General features: G+C 38.3%; 1 long non-coding RNA gene across 2 annotated transcripts in view; it reads right to left on the bottom strand.

Moving 5' to 3' along the window:
- Positions 1 to 12,789, bottom strand: part of LOC135456448 (uncharacterized) — a 73,957-nt gene that overhangs the window by 18,475 nt on the left and 42,693 nt on the right. The window contains exons 5-6 of one of the 2 annotated variants that reach the window (XR_010442552.1): positions 7,938 to 8,105; positions 1,736 to 1,848 (exon numbers count right to left, since the gene is read on the bottom strand). This is a non-coding gene — a long non-coding RNA (uncharacterized LOC135456448). Of the gene's footprint in view, positions 1 to 1,735; positions 1,849 to 7,777; positions 8,106 to 12,789 lie in introns of those variants that run through there. The other variant, XR_010442553.1, reaches the window with a different exon arrangement.

The following is a 12,789-nucleotide window of genomic DNA, read 5'->3' as shown; positions in this document are numbered from 1 at the left end:
GCAGGGGTTAAAGCTGTTTCCAATTCTGTCCCAGGCTCTGCACTTGCAGAAGACAAATCCATTTGGAGCCATTTTGCAGATGCTTTTTTCTCATGCAAGTCCCATGAGAAATACATCAAGATTTTGGGAATCCCTCTTTCAGCTGGCCTCTGCTGTTTTTGTCATATCCCAGATTATGGTGGATGCCTGTTCCTCCAGCTGTAGTGCCAAGAAGTATTTTTTGAGGTGCAGAAGATATCTTCCATGCTCTAATTAAACAGATCAAACATGTACAGGCAGGGAACAGCATGTGCATCCAGTCCAGAGGACATATAATGTCAGCTGGAATTGGAACAACATCAGGGAGGCCAGCAAGTGAAGAAGACTCTTCCAGGCCTTGACAGTGGTGCACCACTGGACATCATCTGTTCCTTATGTAGATGTCAGCAGCAAGATACAATGATTAAGGGAATATCATTAGTATTCACTTATTGCTTGGGCCAAACTGGGATACAGAACAGCAGTTCTTCAATAGAAGATGATAAATTCTGGGGAGAAAAAAAATGGGGATGGGGAGGGGAAAAATGGGAGGTATATACAAGAGTTCTGGTGGTAAAATAAGAATTTATATGAGTTACTCCTTCAAAAAGGGCATGCTCTGTCTCACACCCAGGTATTAAAGTAAGAATACAGCTTCTGTTTCAGTTGTTTCTCAAATCTCAGACATTAATAGAAATGGGACAGGAGCCCATGACAATATAAGATAATTTTCTCTTCAGAAATTGTCTTTCGATGCATCTACATGTTCATATGGAGCCTCACCTGAGTAGAGTACACACCTGTATTTATTTTCCAGTGACACCAAAGCCTATGCAGTCTTTTTTATTTTTTTTTTTAAATCACCTGCACAGATACTCTGTAACACACATGTATGTTAATGTAAGAAACCAAAAATACACATCAGAGCTGACTGCTACTGGTGGGAAGGGAAAATGTGTGACTTCTCAACCCCAAGTAAACATGTCAGTAGGCTTTAATAAAGTCAAGCAGTATTGTTAGATGTATTAGCAGGACTAAAGAGTCCTCTAGGTATAAAAGAACCATGCATGCAGAATGATAGCACCAGTACATTTAGGAACTTATAGTATTACAGCCATATCATTGCCACCTTAAAAAGCAAGATTTCAAGCATTCAAGAAAGAGATTAAAGCCCTGTAAATCATATTTACACAGTGAATATACAATAATAGCTATATTTTGTTTTGGGACTTGTTTTATTTAAATTCTGCTGCAATCAATATGTATTTTGGAAAGCAATGCAAAACTCCTCAAGCAGATGATATTCTGCAATGTTGTCTGAATTGAGAATATTCCTCTTGATGTGCTGAGGTAATGCAGGCTTACCATGAAAAATGTTCTAAGTGAAACAGGTGAATTAATAACTCTGAAAGAAGGTGGAAGTTGCACAAATAGGAAGAGCACTGTGCCATACTTGACCAAAACCAGTATGCCATGCTGCAGCTCTGTGGAGTTTTCCACAAGGTTAGGCTGTGGCAGGATGTTCTAAGCCTTCCTTGTATGAAGGTTTTGTTTTCTAGGCCTCTGAAGGGAGAAACACTTTCCAAAATGTGAACAGTCTACTGTGCTTTTTAGAAACGTTTCTTGAAAGTACATTTTAGGTATAAAGAGCAGAAAAAAAATGTGTTATCATGAATGATCACTTTCTCAACTACTTAATGCATGTTACGTGACTTACCAAAATACTTCTGCTTTTGAGTAATACTACATCAATTCTCCCTTGTTGGCTTTGACATCATATCTGGAACAGCCAATGGTTGACAGATTCTGATTTGCATGTCATCAGGGAAACTGAAATAACGAACAGAATTTTGTTCAGAATTACTTTTATTCTCCATGCCTCCAGGAACACAAGCACTTGTCAAACTTCAGCCACCACCTTTGTTTAGCAAATACATCACACTGATGTATTTGAAAATCCCAGTGAGCTGTTAAAGACATCATCCTGCTCATCAGAAGCCAGTACCAAAGGATTCCACACATGATGGATCTAAGTGAAGGCAATTTTAAAATAAGGTCTCATCTATGAAATCTTCTGCCTGGTAACACTTACTGTTTAGCTGATGTCCAAGACTAAGTCTGGAGCTTCTTTTTAGAAGCATGCTGTTCAAAATATGATCACTGCCTAAAAATCTAGAAAATTTTCTATTTATGATTCTCAAGATTTTCACTGTGACCATTTAAAAAACTTATGAAAGAATGCCACACTTGTATTTATGAACAGCATGGCTCATGCACCTTCATACTCACTGCAATATGTTATTAAAAGCAAAATCCTTCAGCTTGTTGTAGCTGAACCTTGTCAGAATGCAATGTAGCAAACCAAAGTACCCATCTCATTTAGCTTCATGGCCTTGGTTTTATACATTAATAATCTGATCACTATTTTTTCTGAAATCCAAACAGAGTCCACATGAGCTGATATTGGGATAATGGATCTCAGCCACTGCATGGCAGTGTCAGAGAGAGAGAACACAATATTCTGGTGGGCTCTGCAACAGTTGTGTAATTACACCTTGGGGCTTTCAACACTGACTGTAACCTTAGCTGTCCAACAAATTACATCATGCAAAAAAATCCTTTTGCATTGAATGCAAGAGATTTAACTGGTGGGAGAAAATCATCTCCCTGTAACACTATGCTTTGTCATCTGGGAACAATCCCAAATTGCTCAGGACCGCTCAAAGGTTGTACCAGAGCTTTTCACAGCATTTGAGATTACATAATTTAGCTGCAAAATCCCATTTTGGATGCAATAATGTTTGCTATATCTGGAATTACTGCAAGCATCCTGGTAACAAAGTAAGAACACACCATGTTCCTCTGCTAGGAAGTTGCTGAGAAGGTAGTTTTACCTTCAAGAAACTGTGACCACTCTTATTAAGCAGGACATATTATAATCATGGCCTTTTCTGTCATCACAAGTATGCAACCTGAAAATTGTCACTGGCAAAGTATCTTTTAGTTCAGAAGGAAAGCACACCCATATTGGAATCTGAATTCTGCTTTACTGCCTCTAAAACTTCACAATGTACTGGTTCCAAGAAGAGATGGGCCTCCATTTTGGTAAGCTTTCAGAGGTGGGTCATAACATTTCCCACACCAAAATTATTTTTATTGTCATCAGTACAAATTAGTCTCAAGTCTTCTTACACACATAATGTCAAATTGGACTGATCTAAATCTATTTTCTTTGCTTCACAGATTTTTCTTCCACAATGATTTGTGTAAATCCGTATTCTAAACCTTACTCTATTATTTTAAATAATAACTAGTAGTTTTAAAGAGAAGGTAAAATAAAATATAATAAATTATAACAACTTCTTAAATTATAAATAATAAATTAAAAAGAAAACCAATATTCAGCTTCCACTGTCAAACCTATCACTTCAAACTGCTCTGCTTCTATAAGGAAATTAAAGTTTTATGCCTCCAGTACTGGGAATCCAATAGGAGCCTGATCCTTTGCACATGAAATGCCTCCCTCTGCCTCAAATCTCAAAGCCAGCTCTGCTCTGGTTCTCTCCTTCCCATTCCATCTGAGCACTAAGGATTCCTTTCCACTTTCCTTGGTCCATTATAACAGATATACATTTAACTATGCACACACATATCCATAAAATAAATAACCCGTTCTTTGTTTTTATCCTCTGAAATTTGAATTAAAGAATTGTCTTTGGTGACAGTCTGCTCTTTTGTCTGTGCATTACCAGCAAAAGAATAACAATGCTCAATGGATTTCAATCAAGAATTAACAGGAGGAATGAAAAATATTTTATGCAGTTCCTTTTCTTCATATGCAGAACTAAACCAAGCATGTCTTCTCATATTCATGCAGACAGACAGAGTTTTCACACAACTACAAATAATCACTGAGAGTATCAGCACACTAAAAAGTTAGTGGGGAACAAACACACAAAAATTTCTGGTTTTCTTTATTTATCACTATTTCACAGCACTTTTTCCTATAGCAAGTCAACCATTTTGACATTGCTGAAAGAGTCCTTGTCCAACAACAGCAGGATGAAAAAAAGAAGTCTTGGAATAATTTAATTTTTTTTATAATTTATGATTTTTCAATAAACTAAAAGCAAACCAAAATAGGGCTCAATATTCACATAACATTTAAAATTTTACTTCCCAGATTTTACTGAGGGAAAAAAAGGATAAGCTAAGCACCCCCCTTTGGCTCTCCCATTTTGGTAATTCCTCACTAGTGTATGTACCTACAAAAGACTTCATCTGAATTCCAGTTTAATCTCTCCCTTGACTATCCTGGAGACATTCTGTTTAAACAAGTTCTCATTTTCTCCAAGTCATGTTATGTGTTTCTTCCCTGAAGTGCAGTGTGTTGTCCTGAGAGGGTAATATAGGTAACATTTAGTACCTAATTGTACAATAATAGTAGCATTTATCAACCCTGTGTGCCACTGGCACTACTAATTCTCACAACATATACCCCCATAACTGAGGCCACAAGCTCTGGCACTCCAAAATCCATTTTTATGTCCAGCAGCAGGGAAGGATGGAAAGAGAAGTCCATTTGCATGGAGACCAGTGACAAAACCAAATCTCTGTCCTGGTTCTGACAGTTGCCCTTAGGATTTTCTCTCAGTCTCCCTAAAATACAGCATTTGTAAACCACAAGGAAGTAAGAAAAGCAAAGGAACCATGAAACACATCTGAATTTCCCTTTTAATGGCAGCTCATTTTCCATTTGTAGTTTTGCAGTGAACATTCATTATTTCAACAACAAAACAGTGGATGACCCACAAAGTCTATGGGGAACTCTTTAATTTCAGTTTCCTTTGTGTAATTGCTGATAAAAATATCCTCAGAGCAGACACTTACTAGACACAAACAGCTCTGCACCTGGCTGCAAGGATATAGGTGGAATATGTAAACTAAACAATACACAAACTAATACACACCACTAATGCAGGTGTAACCTTAAAAATCACAACTTCTGTCTAAAATACATAGAATTTCATTTTACAAAAAGATCAGCACCTTTGCTAGTGGAATACACTGCTTTCACCTGAAATACTGTTGCATTTTTCAGACACCTGGAATCAAGTGGCTGCTTTGCCACATGCACTCCAACAAACAGTGTTTCAGCAAGTGGCACTGGAGAAGCCCTCATGTTAAACAGCTTACTGGAGGTCTGACACCCCAAAAAAAGACCTAAGAAAGCCTTCCTGTAGTTGAACACATATTTGCTTCATGTATTAATATGAAGCACCACAACAGTGCAACATTTATGAACATCTGAAAACATTCTGGCTGTGTGGAAACACTATGCCTGCATTCTACACTTTTAAATTTTATTTTGCTCTTGATTTTAATTATCAAAGCAGATAGAAGTTTAAATATTGAAGGATCTAAGCATAAATTCATTAAACTTGTAAGTTGTTTTACGTAAGCAGAGAAAAACAGGAAAGTAAAAACAACTGCAAAATATTTTCAGTAATTGAAATAAAGTAACTGACATTAAGTAGGGAAGAGAAATCTGTATTTTGTTTTAATATGCAATTTTAATATAACACCTACTTAGGGTGGCATTTGAGAGCTAACATAAATATTTTAACATTCTGAATTGCATCTTTACTGAACTGAACATAATCGCATTTATTATTGCAATTTTCACTGAAACAGAAACCTGGTAAACACAGATTTAATCTCAGTACCTTAAAGCAGTAACAGAGCTGTACCTTAGCCTGCACTCTGTGTCCATCTTCACTGTGCCCAGGACTATTTCCAAGTGGAAACGACTCCTTAAGCTATAAATGCACAGTAAGATCCACAAGTGCCTGCATGACTGAAATGGCTTCCGGAAGGAGGAGGCAAAATCTAAACTGTCACCTCCAACTCTGCTTCTCAGTGACACGGAGGCAGACTCCCACAAATAGCTGAAAGTTATATTAGGAGGTTCTGTGATGTCCTGCCAGGGTCTTTACCAGGCTTCTAGAGCACAAAGGTCAGATATTGTTTATTTATAGATAAGGAGGATACTGCACAAACCACGAGGCTTAGGGAAGCTTGTGATTCTAAGCTAAATAATTCTGTGAAATAATGCAATATGGACATTTTGAGAAATTAATTAAAAGGTGTCCCCATTAACTAATATACAGTTTTGATTTCAGAAGAAAAGACACATGTCTAAATATTGCTCAGCTAGGGCAGAGCTTACCTAAGTTACTATTAAAAATAAATTTACAGGAGACTCCTCCTTGTTCAGATAGACTGAGCAGTGTAGTGATGAGGATTCCTCTTACTATGTATTTGTAGAGCATTTAGCACAGCTGTATCTTTTATCTCTACACACAAAACCACTTTCTCCTCTGCATTTGATGGTTGGACTTGGCAATCCTAAAGAGCTTTTCCAACCTAAACAATTCCATGATGTTTGTAGCAACTGTAGATGTTGTAAGGACAATGCCATGTGTTCACCCTCGGCTGCAGGGCCTGGTTAAGGTTTGATTCTCACCCCAGTCCTGCCAATCACTTGGTCAAATCACTCCTGCCTTGCCTCTGCTCCCCTGGGACCAGGTAGGAGAGCGCTAATGTTTGCCAGACAGCTGCTGGCTGCCTTAATTACCTCCACAAAGGGAAACACAATTACTGCAAATTCTCATCCAAGGACCTTAAATGCACGCAGTGTCTGTCAGTAACATCAGCAAATCAGTCAGTATTTTGAGTGCATACAAACACAGGCTGTTCTCTAGCAAATAAACTTTTTTTTTTCCTCTTTCCAGTTAAGGAAAGGACTAAAGTAGCCCCCAGTCCTGTAGTGAATCCTGCTTTACCTCCCACTTCTCACTTATTAACAGGCTGGGAAAAGAAAGCAAATTGTGCTTCTCTCTCCAGACACTGCTTTTATTTGAAAATTTCTGATTTTCAAACCTGACAGAGCCTTTCATAAGATGTAATAGGCAAGCTGAATGTCAGTCCCAAGAGTCAGAAAAACACTCCATGTTAACCTGTCTGAAATGCAGCAAACAGCTTCAAGAAAGAAAACGAACAGACAGAACTAGTTCAGTATTTTGTATTAAGACATTTCTAATGTATCAGTCCGAAAAATGGGTGTACATTTGACATATATTGCCTCTGGAAAATGCATAAAGTCACTGATTTTAGAAGGTTATATTCAGGTGTTTTGCTTAGGCTTCATTCAGTTAGATTAAATACAGTATTTTCCCAATTAAATTCAGATATTAACTGATGTCCTGGGGTGACTTTATGATGCTTGTATCCCCATTGATCTGAAATAAGTTTTGCACCTTAAAGACAGGTTCTGAGAGTGAAGAGGAGAGAGAAGAAATGCAGAGTTTGTTATCAGGAACTGCAGTTGCTCCATCCTGCTCCTGGACTGTGCTGTCTGCACATGGACAGACAGCAGGACAGGGCTCTCCTTTGCTTTTAGTTAGTTTTTGGCTAGCTGAGGCAGAGAAGTTCCCTGGGCTGTGGTTTCTCTTTTCCTTGGGCCTGTTTAACCCTGCTCTGCACAGAACACCCAGCAGAGCACCGGCAGCTCCAGCTGTGGGCACCGGGCCGGGCCTGGGCCGGGGCATTTCCAGCACTGAGGGACTGACAGAGACTGAGTGAGCTGAGCTACAGCCATGGAGGGGCTTCCTGAGTTTGGCATCTCTTTGGAGCAGCAAGAGCTTTTATTGTTTAATATTGTTCTCTCTCTCTCTTTTTTTTTTTTTTTTTTTTTTTTTGGTGCTGGTGAGTGCTTTGCCTGTTAAAGAAACAATTTTTTCCACTTTTCTTCTTCAAGGAAATATTTTTCTGAAGCAGCTGGGGGAGTGGCCACTTGAATCTGCTTTCTGGAAGTTTTCTCCCAAATTTTCCCCAAACCAGGACAACTGATTTCTTACCTTATTTGAGAAGTACAGCTAATGCTCCTAAGGCACAGAGCTGGTCACTGCAGGTCACTCCTGTCCCAGAGTGGAGAGGTTCATGGTTTCCTATGATGATGGGCAGGACCATTTTCTCAATCTCTTGACCCTCACAGTTTCCTTCCAATTTCTGCTCAACAGCAACACCTATGGGGAAAAAAAAAATCCAATTTTTTACTGCTTCCAGCACCTCAAGCTACTTTTGACATGGCTTTTGTTGGGTTGCATCTTCTACTGCCATCAATGCACTGTCCATGGCATTTTCTTCTGACACCTGCTATCCTGCTGCCCTCATTCCTCTCCATCCTAATGAAGACTTTTCAGTCATTCTGTTTCCTTCCCCTTTACTCTCTACCAAGAATACTTACAAAAACCCAGAAAGATATTTTGCTTAGACACTGGGTTAAATGCCAGCATCCACATTTATCTCCTGCAGTGAAACAGATTTTCAAAACAGCTTCTCTATTTTCCACTGCTAGTGACACCACTGGTGACAGGTTTTCAAGTGAGCACAGCATCAACCTGTTTTTGCTCCAATTCTTATGATGGGATATTTGGAATAGCTCAGGGCCAATACAGCTAAGCATTTTTCAAAGTCCAGTCTTCTCTCCTGCAGTCTAAACAGGACTTCTGAATTTTTGACATCGTGACCCTAATCTTTCTGTGCCCCATTATGTCATATAAAAAATAAGGTATTTTGTCTTCTTGCAAGCTTAATCTTTTCCTAAGGAATTTAGGATATAAATAGATCAAATATTTTATTATACACAGCTTGTCTTGAATTTTAACCTGGAACTCTACTCATTTAGAAATACCACTGTTATGTTATATAATGTCCTGTCATGTCACGTCATGCATTATATTTATTTTATTTTGCCAAAAGAGAAGATTTGACTTTTAATACAGTTCAGCTTCAGCAGACTAAGATTTGCAAAGTCCATTTGCATTAAGAAATCTTCTCAAAATGAAATCTAGTAAGGAAAAGTTCCCACAGACAGCAAGACCCTACTGCAATTTAGATAAAAATCAGTCTCTCCATTATTATGACTTTGTTAATTTGTTTGGCTGGTCATTTGGTTTTGCAGGAATAATTTTATTAGTCTACAAAACCTGGTCAACAAATTGTAATTTTAATAATTTTCTCTTTCTAGTGTTTTCCATTTGAAGCTCTTCCTGTGTTCTTATTTCACAGAGGGTGCTATGAAGGGGAACCATTCTGTAGACACACTGGCTCAGGCAGCTGAAGTTACTGAAGTATTTATTAGCCCACCCCAAGGAGATTTTGTGTCTCAGGATGTAACAGACTCAGGATCCATGTTCTTCCTATCTTTAGATTTCAGGGTTCCTCAGCATCTTTACCTCTCTCTTCCCATTACTTCTCTGTCCCATTCATCCCTCCTATCACTGGCAAGCAGGAACATCCCAGAATATGTTGATCTCAATTAGCTCCCAATTAGAATCAGGGCTCTACACAAAATGAACACTATCCAACACAGGACAGCAAAGTCAAAAGCACATGGTGTTAATCCAGCAAACAAAAAAACCCCACCATAAGTGTTTTAGCAGGATTAAATTGTACAAACAGAGAGATACCTCCAGAGTAACACCCAGACTCTACTCCAGCACAACTCAGGCTGAAATGCTCAGAGGAGTTAAATGCATACTCAAATGATTCATTAACTGGAACCCATCAGGAGTTGTCCTGCTATTACCAAATATGCCCATGCTTAAAACTGATATGGCAGCTAAGACTTAACTTCTTTTGAAGCACACACCTTCTAGGTAATACTTATTTCACTCACAAGGCAACCTGGTCCTGGACTACTTAACTGTGCTATAGCCACCACACTAACCTAATGCCTAAACACAAATTACATTTCAAAAATACAATCTTAAAATCCTTCGCTAGTTTTGCTGTCAGATTCATCTCCAACTAGCACGAGGTAGTTTGAAAACAAACAAAAACCAAGTGGCTCTTCACAACAGGTGTGTTATGCTGCAGGACTCCTTGCAAGGGAGGCACAAGGCTCAGAGGGAGGTCAGGCAAGTTTACAGAACAGAAATCACTTCAGTTGCTAATGAGAAATAAACTATGCCTGACTGCATGTTTCTCTGGGGTGGGGGAGCACCAAGAGCTCACTTAGCTGAAATGTGATCTACCATTTCCTTGTCCTTACACACTTCCTTAGGCATTTGGGATCAGACAGGGCTGAGGACAGGTGCCCGTCTGAGCAGCTGGACAGTCCTCCTGCTGCAGATGAGTCCCAGCACTAAGCTCAGATGTTCCAGCCCTTCCTGAAGGGAACTCCGACTCCATGCACACTGCTGTGGAGTGAATGATCAGCAATAATTAAAATAATGCACAGTATTACACACTGAGGCTTAACCAAATCCTGAAATCAGCCCACTGGCTCAAACTGAGCAAAAAAGTTTCACAATTTTTAAATTTTAAGTTATCAGTTTTTTCAGTTCCACTCAAAACTAAAAAGCTCTAGATATAGTTAAAGAATAACAGAAGTTTTATGAATTTTAAATGCAGTTCACTTTTATATTCCAAATGAAATTTCATACTTCCAGCCAAATCAGAACTGCTCTACTGATCACCTCAAGTTCTACTGATCCATTACCAAGTTTATTAACTTTTAAATCAACCTGTCCACATGCACAGATGAGTACTTAGTATTCTTAGCTAAATCACGGAGCAAAAATGATTGAATCTGTGACAAACACACATTTGCCTCTTCCCCACTCCTATCAGAATCAGATGTAAGAAGAAATTTCACCAGAAAAGTTTTTTCAAGAGGCTGCCAACTGATTCTACAGATTCAGCTAAAGGGCAGAATTCAGTGCATTTCTCCAAACAGATTCTCCTCATCTCTCTGCAGAGGATACAAGAACAAAATTAGAAAAGGGGCAGGGGTCATGGCTATGGTAACACAGCAACTCCACAGATTTGTACAGGCCTTTGTGAGCAGCCAAGGTCTTATTTCCATTTTTTAGGTGAGAACTTTAAGATACTGAATCTTGAAATGGATTATAATTTGGCCAACTGAAATTTCAACCAAACACACTTGGCAATTAATTCCACCAATTATAACCCATACACAGAGTCTTGGCTGCAGCCTAGCATGGAGGATATAGTTACTTAGAAACATGCTTTCAGTTTCAGGGATGAAAAGCTAATCTTAATTAAGAAAACTGTTGAATTGTTTAGATTGAAGGTGAAAATTCTGTCTCCTTTTTTTAAGGAATTTTATTTTAAGGAATTCAGCTGTTTTTTTCCTAAATGATGAAAAGAGGACTGGTAACACTTAAAGGAGGCCAATGTGATTTAACCAGGTGAGACTACCTTGGAGTGTGTGCTCTGCATGTACTCCTGCAGGCTCAGAGTCATCCTAACTGTTGTGTCCTTCTTTTTCTAAGTGCAAGGAGAGAAAAATCTGCCCCTCTGAGGTTTGGGATCTAACCCATCTTTGTATCATTTCTAACAGTGATTTTCCTGTGGCTTAAATCAATTCTCCCACTGTGCACAGGAGGTTACTGGGATGTGTCCTGTGAACCCCCTCCTTTTCCCTTAGCAGACTTCTGCCTGATGATCTCATTCTCCACTCATATCTTCTCATCCCATCTGTAGGCCAATAACTCATAAATCTGTCCCTTCTTTCATGGCTTGTCTCATTTAATCTCATCCTGTCTCACGTCTCTTCTTGGGTGTTTTGTTGTCAGTTATGAGTCACTGTAACTCAGATTTAATTCATATCTGAAACTCTCCTCCCTCCCCACATTACTGTGCAATAAATGTGTCTTAGGTTCAATGAATGCCCAGCCTTCAGAAGAAAAAAAAAATAAAAAGGGAAAAAACCCCTAAACTAATTCATTTTCTGAACATTATCAAGGAAATCAAACATACAGACCACAATTTTGAGAACTTTAAAAATCTGAGAGTTTTGCAAAGTTTTATAATTAGGAAAGGTTTCTTTTAAAGCAACATCACCTAGAAATATTGATTGCAGCAAAATACTGATTGCAAGCTTCTCAGGACCCAAAATTACAGAAAATTTGTGAAATGGAACCACTCCTTCTGTGAAAGCAGAACCAAATTAAAAGCTGTATCTCTCAAACACAGCAACACTTGTAAGCAGCTTTATTATACCTGTAACTTGTTTAGAAAATAGTGTATCAGGGTAGTGTTAGAAACATGAAGGGTTTGCAAAAAACATTAAGCACATTTTCTTTCCAAAGAAGGAAAAAATATTCCTTTCTAAAATAGTTTGTTAGTCATAGTTACCCAAATCATATACATTCTGTAATTTCTTAGAAAAAATTTGACTTTTAGAGTTTTCTCATTTAGAGGAATGATCACAGTCTGAAATTCAAAGTCTATTTTCCCCGTAACGATGAGTTTTCAGAACATTAAGGAAGGTTAGTAATTCTCATCTAAAATACTGGATGTTTGATTTGACCACCACCTTTGGGTACAGAATGAGTCCATAATTTCAGCTTATAGAATGTTCTCAGGTACTATTCTTCCCATCTATTGTCAGTAAAATTGGTGTAAGGCTTGTTTCTCCTGCCTTTCAGTGATAACTATTGGGAATGAACTGCTTAACTGAGCAGTAAAACATTTTTTAATCTCAAGTGTACTTATTTTTAAAAGGGTTGAAAATTTAAATTATTTAGATACAATTAATCTTCTCACAAGAAAACAGTATCACTCCTCAAAGCCGAACAGAAACTTTTCCTAAATCTACATTAGGAGATTCTGACAAGAGTTTCCTGTTCTTACAAGAAAACTGTGGTTCTAAAGTGAGACTGAGGATGTTTCTGAAGG

Source organism: Zonotrichia leucophrys, chromosome 1A, assembly GCF_028769735.1.
Source record: "Zonotrichia leucophrys gambelii isolate GWCS_2022_RI chromosome 1A, RI_Zleu_2.0, whole genome shotgun sequence".
Lineage (NCBI taxonomy): Eukaryota > Metazoa > Chordata > Aves > Passeriformes > Passerellidae > Zonotrichia > Zonotrichia leucophrys.
Note: the sequence above shows the minus strand (reverse complement) of the source record. Positions and strands in the feature narration are given on the sequence as shown.